At 35.9% G+C, this 13,368-nt stretch overlaps 1 protein-coding gene across 1 annotated transcript in view; it reads right to left on the bottom strand.

Annotated features, from left to right (window-relative positions):
• Positions 1-13,368, bottom strand: part of FAT4 (FAT atypical cadherin 4) — a 188,175-nt gene that overhangs the window by 99,174 nt on the left and 75,633 nt on the right. The gene's annotated exons all lie outside the window — the stretch shown is intronic.

Raw genomic sequence — 13,368 nt, forward strand, 5'->3', positions numbered from 1 at the left:
AAATAATTAAGAAAGTGCTTCCCTGCTAGCTCAGTTGGTAAAGAAAATTCTGTAATGCAAAAGACCCTGGTTTGATTCCTGGGTCAGGAAGATCTGCTGGAGATGGGATAGGCTACCCACTCCAGTATTTTTGGGCTTCCCTTGTGGCTCAGCTGGTGAAGAATTTGCCTGCAACGTGGGAGACCTGGGTTCAGTTCCTGGGTTGGGAAAATTCCCTGGAGAAGGGAAAGGCTACCCACTCTAGTATTCTTGCCTGGAGAATTCATGGGGTTGCAAAGTCGGACACGACTGAATAACTTTCAAAAAAAGAAAAAAAACCCTAAGAAAATTGTTTAGAAAGAACAATCTGTGACTATTAAATAATAACTTCAAACCATGTGTTTTATCTTTTGAGTTAGGTGCTAAAAGCTGAATATCTGATAAGAAAAAGGGGGACAACTGCTAATAAAACTGAAAATTTCTCCAGTTGGATCACAAAATTAAGTCATGGAGGAAAGTCCATCCACCCATTTAGCTTGTATGTAACCAGGACATTTTTCTTCTAGGATGAAATGTCATCTTTTATAGTTATACTGTAAAAACTCCATCAGATCAAGAGTGATGAGAGTGAATATTAGGAGACAGCAAAATAATTCTAGTTTTTTCTTTTCCAGGAAGAGGAAAGGGTGGAAGGAGAGGTAGTAAATAGGATTGTCAGTATTCTCTGGCAAAAAAATGAGTGGGAAATACAGGAGAGCTAGACAAATAAATGGATGAGCAATTGATGAAAAGAGAAATGCAGAAAACAATATACAGAATTCAGTACTAAGTCATTATTGTAGTTCCACCACTTAACAGGACAGTTTTGATCATAGCTAATGTCTCAGATTGGTCTAGGAAATGGTTAGGCAGCCTTAGTAGTTAGAAATCTGCTATTTTGCTTTTGCCTAACACCATTCTCTACACCACTGCCTTTAAAAGAGATCGAGATCATTAAAACTGCAGCTTGTAAGGAGAATTTCCAATTTCCTTGCAAAGTTGTAAATAACATGAGTTTTTGAATTAGAACAACCAGAGTTTAGATTCTGTCTCTGCACTTATTAACTGGGGAAATTTGAGCACTTAATTTCTTTGAGCCTCACTCTCCTTATCTTAAAATTGGGATAATAATGTATCTTAGAGCATTTTATGAAGACTAAACCCTGATGATACTAGCAAAATGCTTATCACAGGGGAAGCTTTCAGTGAAAAGTAGATCTTGGTTTTTAAGTTATCAGAACAGAACTAGGCATTCCTTAGAGCCCTGGACGGACTGTATTTGTGATAGAATATGACTCCTGAGAGTCCCTTGGACTGCAAGGAGATCAAACCAGTCAACCCTAGAGGAAATAAATTCTGAATATCATTGGAGGGACTGACTGATGCTGAGGCTGAAGCTCCAAATCTTTGACCACCTGATGCAAAAAACTGACTCAGAAAAGACCCTGATGCTGGGAAAGGTTGAAGGCAAGAAGAGAAAGGAACAACAGAAGATGAGATGGTTGCATGGCATCACCAACTTAATGGGCACGTGTTTCAGAAAGCTCCGGGAGATGATGAAGGACAGTGAGGGCCTGGTGTGCTGCAGTCCATGGGGTCACAAAGAGTCAGACACAACTGAGAGACTGAACAACAATGTACTTCTAGTGTGTGGTACAGGTCCTGATATATCTTTGATGTCATGTTTAATTGGTGTCATTCTGGATTCTCTTTATCCTCAATTTAGTGTTCTTCTCTATACACACACACACACATTCACATACACTTACATACACACACACTCATATATGCATCTGTGTTCAGTCGCTCAGTAGTGTCCAATCTTTCCTAGCATCAGGGTCTTTTCTAATGAGTCAGCTCTTCACATCAGGTGGTCAAACAATTGGAGCTTCAGTTTCAGCCTTTGCCCTTCCAATGAATATTCAGAATTGGTTTCCTTTAGGATTGACTGGTTTGATCTCCTTGCAGTCCAAGGGACTCTCAAGGGTCTTCTCTAGCACCACAGTTCAAAAGCACCAATTCTTCAGCACTCAGCTTTCTTTACGATCCAACTCTCACATCCATACATGACTACTGAAAAAAACATACATTAAACTATAGGAACCTTTGTTGGCAAAGTTATGTCTCTGCTTTTTAATATGCTGTCTAGGTTGGTCATTGCTTTTCTTCCAAGGAACAAGTGTCTTTTAATTTCATGGCTGCAGTCACCATCTGCAGTGATTTTGGAGCCCCCCAAAATAAAGTCTATCACTGTTACCATTGTTTCCCCATCCATTTGCCATGAAGTGATGGGACTGGATGCCATGATCTTAGTTTTTTGAATGTTGAGGTTTAATCCAGCTTATTCACTCTCCTCTTGCACCTCAACAAGAGGCTCTTTAGTTCCTCTTCCCTTTCTACCATAAGGGTGGTGTCATCTTCATATCTGAGTTTATTGATATTTCTTCTGCCAGTCTTGATTCTAGCTTATGCTTGCTTCATCCAGCCTGGCATTTTACATGATGTACTCTGCATATAAGTTAAATAAGCAAGGTGACAGTACACACTCTTAACATACTCTTTTCCCAGTTTGGAATCTGTCCATTGTTCCATGTCCTGTTCTAATCATTGCTTCTTGACCTGTATACAGGTTTCTCAGAAGGCAATTAAGGTAGCCTGGTACTTCTATCTCTTTAAGAATTTTCCACAGTTTGTTGTGATCCATACAGTCAAAGGCTTTATCATGGTCAATGAAACAGAAATAGATATTTTTCTGGAACTCTCTTCTTTACCTATGATCCAAGAGATGTTGGCAACTTGATCACTGGTTCCTCTGCCTTTTCTAAATCCAGTTTGTTAGGTATGGTAGATTCTATAGTAGAAACATGTTACATATAGTAATTCTTCATTATGGATGATGAGTGCATGAATTGAACAAGACCTTTCTATATTTTAATAGTTATAACTAACACGAATGTGCCAAACCCTGTTGTAAGTTATATGTATGTCCACATTCATATACAGACACACACATAAATGCATAAAAAATCCTCAAAAGAGCCCTATGAAGCGAGTACTATTATCTTCCCATTAGAGAAATGAGTTATCCAATGTACACAGGTTAAGTAATTATCCAATGTCAGAGAGCTAGTAAGTCAGTAGTAAGTTTCCTTTACTACAATGTACCTGTCTATCTCTCTCTATATAAGCACACCCCTCTCTCTCTTTAGGCATGTGTTTTCAATAAATGTAATGAATCATATTTGAAAAGTATGTCACAGCTTTATAAATATATTTTTATAAATGTGCATATTATTCCTGTCTGCAATTTGGATCACTTACATATGAACCAACTAGCCATATAATCTTGGGTCAGTCTGTAAATCTTTGTCAGAATTAAAAATAAATCAGCTAGGTGATCCCTAGATTTAGTGCTAGAAATCTGTGACCATGTATGCTCTATGAAATTTTGGCCAACTCCATCATTTCAGGTACAAAAAATTATTTCTGTCTTTATTAGCAAGAATAAACTTAGTTAAATACTAATAGACTCAAAAGTAAACATTTCTGAATATATCTATAGTCTACCAGTTATAGGCACAGATCTAGGACATTTCATCATTGGATGTTGGTATACATAAAGGTTATATTTTGATTAAAGACACCAGAGGTCATCAGTTTAATAGGTCAGGCTATGCTTTTTCCAAAATCAGGATCAGCTTGCCAATCAAAAAACTGTAACTTTGTATTCTTCTTCAAAGAAAAATCTAGATATTCTCTCTAATTTTCCAGTCTCTCTGCTCCACTTCACAATTTCTCAAGTATTCCTCAAAAACTTTCAGCATGACTTCTCTAGATTCCCTCACTAGCCAAGAGTATGAATAACCAAGAGGAGGAGATCTGAACTTACTGGTGTAGTAGATTTCATCTGGCAATCCCTTCACTTTTGAATCAGTGTGTAAGTTCTTTGGTTTCTACCAAGCGTTCCAAGATCATGAACACTGTTTGCCTGTGAAGTGGTCACTGATTCCCATATTTATTCATTTAATCTTTTAGACTCTATTACATAAAAGGTATATGTTAGTCACTATATAGCAAATATATAAGAAAATAAAACAGGCCACCATCTCTTGTGGGGAATAAATGAAGTCTGACCATGGAAATATGTACAAATAGAAACATCTGTTTGGAAAATACACAGTTGACAGCTTGATTCCAAGCAGTTATTCCCCTACACCATGGGTAATTCTTCAAGCAGTCCTGTATCTTGCCCTTGGAAGTTACCATTTTTCCTGATGAGTCCAGATTCTAACATGTACTTGGCTCACTGTCTTGGATCTCCCATCAACCTAAGAGTCTTATTTCTTTATTATCCTCATTTTGGACTAAGATTTGGTATGGTTTTTTAAAATATTGTCATATAAAACACAAGAATCAAACATTAACAATTTAGAGAAGATATCTAGAAAGAAAATATAGTTTATTAAATATAATAATAAGCTATCTAGAGGTATTAATTAAGACACTATAATTTTAAAGAGTCCTTTCTGTACAAATCAGATAACTTTAAATAATGCAGATAAGGGCTATGAATGGTTTATTTATAAATTATCTGATTATAAAAATTGTCTAAAATATAATTCCTAAACTGAAGAATGTTGATAAATGCATTTCATTCTTTTAAAATACATATCCAGAACTACTGCATAGCTTTTAGTACTAGCAATGCCCCTCAAATGTTTTACATTTTTTTTAACATTTGTTTGGACATGAAATAAGCAAAATAATTGCACTATTAAATATTATTTTGCAAAAAATAATCACATTTTGAACTCAGAAGCTTCCCTTCACAAGTGGCTGTATTTTAAATGAAAGCAAAACAAATAAAGACTGCCAATAGGTTACATAATTTAAGTCCAGGGGACATTTTCAAGGTATCAATTCTATAAGTTTGTGAAAACTGACCCTCAAAGATGAAAGAAACATTACACTATGAAGATAAGGTACTTGTATATTTTATGCCTGCCTATCAGATGTTGACCTTTGTGCTTAGATAGTAGGCCCTTAGTGGATATATATGGTTTCACCTACCATTACAAGGGCAGTTGGTAGCTTTGTGGTTGACTCGTTTATAACAAAATATCAGCTACACCGAATGACAGGTATTGTCTGTGACCATCACTGCATTACCATTCAGATACTTTCAGAATAATGACTTTCTTGGCTAAGACACCTCATCCCTAGTCAGGGAAACCCTCGTAAATAATGATGTTTAAAGAAAAATACATGACTGAGATTAAGGGAGCTAACAATCAATTAATTAAAAAGTGTCTGTCTTGTAGTAGTTTTGTAAAGGTAAAAGTTTATTTAAAAATATGGCTTTAAATAATGTCACCAAATTTTTATGCTGAATAGCCAAATAGATCTCTAAAAAATAAAATGTTTACTGTGTAAATTGTTGCTGTGAAATGGGTACAATGCTTTACTCCTAAAAATGTTTCCCTATTATATGCAATTTATCATTTTATTCTGCACTGCATCAGGAATGATGTTATATTTTGGGAATTTAAGTAATTTTTACCATTTTAAGTAAAAAAAAAAATCAGAATTCAACTACATCATAAATGAGCAAGTTCCTAATTAGCAATAGGAATTATCAAATTATTACATATGTCTAAATATAAAACATGGTATTTCACTAATATGAGTTGATATTATGAAAGTAATACTCTATATTCAAGGCTAAGGAATCAACTAAAATATTAAGGTCCATTATGAGCTCGTTCCTCAGTTAGTAAACTGACAATTGCCTTGTGGTCACTATCTCAACCACAATTAAAAACATATTCTTAGATTCATACTCTCTGCAAGCTAAATGAATTGGTTCCTAATGTATCAGGATGAAAAATGCCCCCAAACATATTTTTAACTCACAATCTTCCTGCAACCTACATAAAGTGTTCTTAACGAACAAGGATGAAAAGCAATCTTTTTTTTTCCTTTTAAAAGATTGTAGAATTTATAATACAACAAAAGATTATGTTACGTAGGGAAAAAGGAGTCCAAAAATGTCAGCCAGAAAAAGCCCAGGAAAAGAGACAAAGGAAGAAAATCCAAGGACTGGAATGGGAACCTTGGATGGGGAAAAATACACCCAAACATGCCCCCTTCCTGATAGGTGGTGGGCACAAGCCCTATTTTGTATAAGACAGAACCAATCAGGCTCCAGGGAGGGGAACAAAAAGTATAAAAAGGGAACCCAAGCAGGGTTGAGGCCACTCCTACAGGGTCCACTAGCTCTCATGTCTTGGGTATGTACTTTCTGCTGTCTGCCTAATAAAATCCTGCCTGTGTGAGCTGTAACACTGGCCTGTTGTTTCAAATATTTGCTGTGATGAGACAAAATAGACTGGAGTAGACTTAGAAAATAGAAATAGAAATCTATGCATTTGCAAGAAGTAATATCAAAATTCTTAGAATCCCAGATATCATCAAGTTCATCTCCTAGTCAAAAGCAAGGCATTGAACTGTCAGGTCATTTATCTAAGAAAAAACAACAGTCAGACTCTTAACTCCAGCCCACTGATTTTTGCAGAGATCTGTGGACAGGTCTGGGGAGGAAGCAGCATAATATGCCTTAGACCACTCCCTCTAATCTTTGTCAAAGACAGTGAGTGTTCAAAAAAAAAAAAAATGCATTTGATGTGTACAGAAAATTAATTTTTTTAAATTAATGTTTGATTAACTATCCTACAAATACTATTTTTTCCACATGCTTGTTCACTTTAAGTTCCTTTATATTCATATTAATGGAAAATAATCTGTGAAGGTTTGCCTAAGTGATGCCATTGCAAGACTATTAAACAATCAGCAGATAGGTGGTGGGTATACACTGCAAGTAAAGAAACTATAGCTAAATTATGTAATTGTTGTTATTCAGTCACTCAGTTGTGTATGACTTTTTGTGACCCTATGGACTGCAGCACTTCACTCTCTCCCAGAGTTTGCTCAAATTCATGTGCATTGAGTTGGTGATGCCATCCAAACCATCTCATCCTCTGACACCCCCTTCTCATCCTGCACTCAGACTTTCTCTGGAAATAGCACTAAAAGTTATTGCTTTGAAAATGTCTATAAAGAAGCTATTTCTTCCATGTCCTGGCCATTATAAATAGTGCTGTGATGAACACTGGGATACTTGTGTCCTTTTGAAATATGGTTTTCTCAGCATAAATGCCCAGTAGTGGAATTGCTGGGCTATCCAGCAATAGAACTATCATAGGATAATTCTATTTTTCCTTTTTAAGGAACCTTCATACTATTCTTCATAGAAGTTTTATCAAATTGCATTCCTATCAGCAGTGCAAGAGGGTTCCCTTTTCTCCACTCGCTCTCCAACATATACTGCGTTTAGATTTTTTGATGATTGCCATTCTGACCAGTGTGAGGTGATATATACAGCTGATTCATTTTGTTATACAGCAGAAACCAACACAAAATTGTAAAACAATCATACTCCAATAAAATAGCAATAAAATCAACACACAGAAATCCCTTGCATACCTATACACTAATAATGAGAAAATAAAAAAATTAAGGAAACAATTCCATTCACCATTGCAACGAAAAGAATAAAATACTTAGGAATATATCTACCTAAAGAAACTAAAGACCTATATATAGAAAACTATAAAACACTGGTGAAAGAAATCAAAGAGGACACTAATAGATGGAGAAATATACCAGGTTCATGGATTGAAAGAATCAATACAGTGAAAATGAGTGTACTATCCAAAGCAATCTATAGATTCAATGCAATCCCTATCAAGCTACCAGCAGTATTTTTCACAGAGCAGGAACAAATAATTTCACAATTTGTATGGAAATACAAAAAACCTCGAATAGCCAAAGCAATCTTGAGAAAGAAGAATGGAACTGGAGGAATCAACCTGCCTGACTTCAGGCTCTACTACAAAGCCACAGTCATCAAGACAGTATGGCACTGGCACAAAGACAGAAATATAGATCAATGGAACAAAACAGAAAGCCCTGAGATAAATCTATGCACCTATGGACACCTTATCTTTGACAAAGGAGGCAAGAATATACAATGGAGAAAAGACAATCTCTTTAACAAGTGGTGCTGGGAAAACTGGTCAACCACTTGTAAAAGAATGAAACTAGAACACTTTCTAACACCATACACAAAAATAAACTCAAAGTGGATTAAAGATCTAAATGTAAGACCAGAATCTATAAAACTCCTAGAGGAGAACACAGGCAAAACACTCTCCAACATAAATCACAGCAGGATCTTGTATGACCCACCTCCCAGAATATTGGAAATAAAAGCAAAAATAAACAAATGGGGCCTAATTAAAATTAAAAGCTTCTGCACAACAAAGGAAAATATAAGCAAAGTGAAAAGACAGCCTTCAGAATGGGAGAAAAAAATAGCAAATGAAGCAACTGACAAACAACTAATCTCAAAAATATACAAGCAACTCCTGCAGCTCAATTCCAGAAAAATAAACAACCCAATCAAAAAATGTAAGACCAGAAACTATAAAACTCCTAGAGGAGAACATAGGCAAACCACTCTCCGACATAAATCACAGCAGGATCTTCTATGACCCACCTCCCAAAATATTGGAAATAAAAGCAAAAATAAACAAATTTTGTATTTTTGTATTTCCATACAAATTGTGAAATTATTTGTTCCTGCTCTGTGAAAAATACGGCTGGTAGCTTGATAGGGATTTCATTGAATCTATAGATTGCTTTGGATAGTATACTCATTTTCACTATATTGATTCTTCCAATCCATGAACATTTGTTTATTTTTGCTTTTATTTCCAAAGAACTAAATAGACATTTCTCCAAAGACGACATACAGATGGCTAACAAACACATGAAAAGATGCTTCAACATCACTCATTATCAGAGAAATGCAAATCAAAAGTACAATGGGGTACCATTTCATGACAGTCAGAATGGCTGTGATCCAAAAGTCTACAAGCAATAAATGCTGGAAAGGGTGTTGAGAAAAGGGAACCCTCTTACACTATTGGTGGGAATGCAAACTAGTACAGTCACTATGGAGAACAGTGTGGAGATTCCTTAAAAAACTGGAAATAGAACTGCCTTATGACCCTGCAATCCCAATGTTGGGCATACACACTGAGGAAACCAGAATTGAAAGAGACACATGTACCCCAATGTTCATTGCAGCACCGTTTATAATAGCCAGGACATGGAAGCAGCCTAGATGTCCATCAGCAGCTGTGGTACATATACACAATGGAGTATTACTCAGCCATTAAAAAGAATGCATTTGAATCAGTTCTAATGAGGTGGATGAAACTGGAGCCTATTATACAGAGTGAAGTAAGCCAGAAAGAAAAACACCAATACAGTATACTAATGCATATATATGGAATTTAGAAAGATGGTAACAATAACCCTGTATGCGAGACAGCAAAAGAGACACAGATGTATAGAACAGTCTTTTGGACTCTGTGGGAGAGGGCGAGGGTGGGATGATTTGGGAGAATGGCATTGAAACATGTATAATATCATACAAGAAATGAATTGCCAGTCCAGGTTTGATGTAGGATATAGTATGCATGGGGCTGGTGCACTGGGATGCCCCAGAGGGATGGCACAGGGAGGGAGGAGGGAGGGGGGTTCAGGATGGGGAACACGTGTACACCCGTGGTGGATTTATGTTGACGAATGGCAAAAAAATATTGTAAAGTAATTAGCCTCCAATTAAAATAAATAATTTTAAACTAAAAAATAAAAAAGAAGTCATTTTTCTCAAAAGATGCAATAAGAATCATTTTCAAAAATGACAAAGATTTAAATGGCTTGTGAGACAGACATAAAATACATATACTATAAAACAGTAAAAGAAGATGTATCACAGCAAATAGTACTTGATCAGTTGCTTTTTGTTAGTGCCAAACATAATTATTTACATTATTGCCTTTTTATTTTCATGAAACTGACACTCCAAATTTCTCAAATATGACTATTACCATATGAATTGTGGCAAAGCATTGCACCAAAAATAATGCTTCGACTTCACATGTATTACCTCCAAAAACACTATGATAATGCCACCAAGTTGTATTTAAACAATCTTTTAATTAACAAGTCTGCCAATAATTATTCATTTCACCAGAAGTATTTTTGCTCTGATTTCTTTAACACATTTACAAAATTACAGAAATTGGTCATTTGGAAAACTTCTCAGGCTAACAGATAATTTATACTGTTCAAATTTGTGACTTTCAGAATTTTGAGGTCAGAAATTGTCTTCTTTATTTTTGCATTCTCACAACTTATCCATCTCTCGCATATAACTTTTTCTCCAGAAATATTTGTTTTCAAAGAAAACCCAGGTTAGTTGACATTTTATTAGAGTCACACAGGTTCAGCAACTTTTAAAAAATTTAGTATGTTACTGGTGTGGGCTTCCTTTGTGTCTCAGACAGTAAAGCAGGAGACTTGGGTTCGATCTCTGGGTTGGGAAGATCCTCTGGAGAAAGGAATGGCTACTCACTCCAGTATTCTTGCCTGGAGAATTCCATGGACAGGGGGCCCTGGTGGGGTATGGTCCATGGGGTCACAGAGTTGGACAAGACTAAGCAACTAACACACCCACACAAACACTGGTATATAAAAAATGTATTATCAACATTGACCTATATTACAATAATATTTAGTATCAGTCCAATCCCATTGATTTCCTAGTTCTTGTGTCCCCATCATGTTATCATCTATAATTTATGACATAAAATCATATTTGATGACAATTCAATAACTTTATACTCAGATGATTTAAAACAACTTCAGAAAAACCATCTGTTGTAAAAACATATACAATAACAATTCAGGAAGTCTCCCACCTGGAAGACTAGAATATAGAATCCTATGAAATGCCCATCACTGTTTCAGAAACAACTACACTAAACATCACAAAGTCATGAATAAACCTACAAAAATAATTGCGGTCATTCAAATGTGCATTACCCTTAATAGGTTATTACAATGTCACTCCAATAACACTTTGCTAAATGATGCCTTACTTTATACTGTGTTGGTGCTACTGCAATTGAGTGAGGACAAAGTCTAATCTTTCACTCAAAACAATTTTTATTTCATCAGAGTGAAACAAAATACTGAAATCTAGCATTTAATTTTTCTGTATGGAGGTTCAAGTGAGGAGTTGAAATTGAAAGCAAATTAACCAATTTGAAATCCACACCAAGATCAGTACAACCATCACCCCTGAGCTGTCACTTCCTTTGGCTCTGAAAAGGAAAACTCCACCTTTCCTGTCTGAGAGGAGGCTGTGTGTGAACATGAGTCTGCCTGCATTGCAGTGAAAGGCTCTGTTCTGGGGGACGTCTGGGTTGTGTATGCAAAGAAAGTTTCCAAGACTTGACTTTAAACTTGGAAATCAAAAGCAACATTCATTAAAAAAAGACATCAGGCTAGAAATATGAAAGCCATGGCTGAAGCAAATAATCAAACTTAAATTTTAAATGTTTGGCAATAACTTCCCATTCGTTCACTTCAAATAAAGCCAAATACTATGTGATTCACTCAAGTCAGTGGGACTGACATATTTTGCATGTTATATTGGCTTCCAATGACAAGGCTTTATTTAGTAAATTTATGTTAAATCCTGTATATACACTGAGATGAGATAGAAGGGCTTCCTTGGTGATTCATATGGTAAAGTATATGCCTGCAATGCAGGAGACCAGGGTTCAATCTCTGGGTCAGGAAGATCCCCTGGAGAAGAGAATGGCAACCCACTCCAGTAATCTTGCCTAGAGTTCCATGGACAGAGGAGCCTGGCAGGCTACAGTCTATGGGATTGCATATAGAGTTGGAGACGACTGAGCAACTAATATAGCAAAAGGTTTAATTATATCTCAGCAGAAAGCTTGGCATTCTACATTAGCTTTTTGGTAGAACTAATCACATAACTTCATTTGGAAGGGCATATATCTCACTTCTTTTTAAGATTTCAAGTATGAGGTTAAGTCCAGTCTTTAAGAACAAGAAAATTCAACACCTATTTGCACTATCATTTATGAGTTTAATCTCCAAGCACTTCCACCTCTTAACAACAAGAACAGAGCTGTATTGCCATGAAAGGATGATGCCAGGGTTTGCATATTTCCTTTAATTTTGTTCTTCATTTCTTTCCCTATTTTGGGTGACCACCGGGAATTCTGCTGCCATGAGTCTCGGCAAAATGTGTCACTACATCCAGAACACTTCATCATGTTGCAGAGCCAAAATCTATTATGGTTTGCAAGTGACTCATATTTTAGTTATGAGAGAGCCCTAGCAAAGAACAGTTTACATCTAAAAGTCCTAAATGTCAGGAATGTAATGTTTGGACTGCATAGGTATGCAAGGTCCGGTCATACTCTGCAAACAATGCTTTGAGGTATTTATTTATTATAACCAAACTTTTTCACAAGAGTCTATGGTAGCTATAATAATAGTGTACTGTCTCATCTTGGTGGTATTTCTGTACTTTTGAAACTGAAATCTTGAAGAAAATGGGGAAAATAAAACTATGGAAAAATGACCTATGATTTTATATTATTAAAGACCAGCAAGGGCTAGATGTAACCGAGTAGAAAAAAAATCACTTAGAGCCACTGCTACACATAAACATGAACCAGAAATTCTTGAGAATACAGGTCTGTTGCAGGACCCAACTTTACTGAAGTTTCAGGGATCATCAGAAAGTGAATCTTTGTATTTAAGAATAGGTTTTCTTCAGAATGACAAGAAAGAATAGAAAATATGTATTTCATAGAAGCTGAGCAGTAAAATGTTATATACTAAATGTTATTTGGGCTTCCCAGGTGGAACTAGTGGTAACGAACCCGCCTATCAATGCAGGAGACCTAAGACAAGTTTGATCCCTGGGTCAGGAAGATCCCCTGGAGGAGGGCATCCAACCCACTCTAATATTCTTGCCTGGAGAATCCCGTGGATAGAGGAGCCTAGAGGGCTACAGTCCATAGTGTTGCAAAAAGTTGGACCTGACTGAAGCAACTTGGCGTGCAAACATTATTTTACTATATTTTTAAATAGAAAACAGCTTAGTAAAAGAAACATTGATAATATTTGAGGAAGCAACATTTAATTTGGGAATTAATTGGAATACCCCTTTTTAAAATTTTAGGCTAACAAATACTTTGTCATTTCAAACTTTATACCTGAAATTTAAATTAAGCTTTGTGTATATTTAGATATCTGCATTTATTTCAGATAAATTTGTACTTTTTTCCATTCCAAGTATTCTGGAATAAGAGGAAAGAAGGAAGCATATAT

The sequence above is a fragment of the Ovis aries genome, chromosome 17 (assembly GCF_016772045.2).
Source record: "Ovis aries strain OAR_USU_Benz2616 breed Rambouillet chromosome 17, ARS-UI_Ramb_v3.0, whole genome shotgun sequence".
NCBI lineage: Eukaryota > Metazoa > Chordata > Mammalia > Artiodactyla > Bovidae > Ovis > Ovis aries.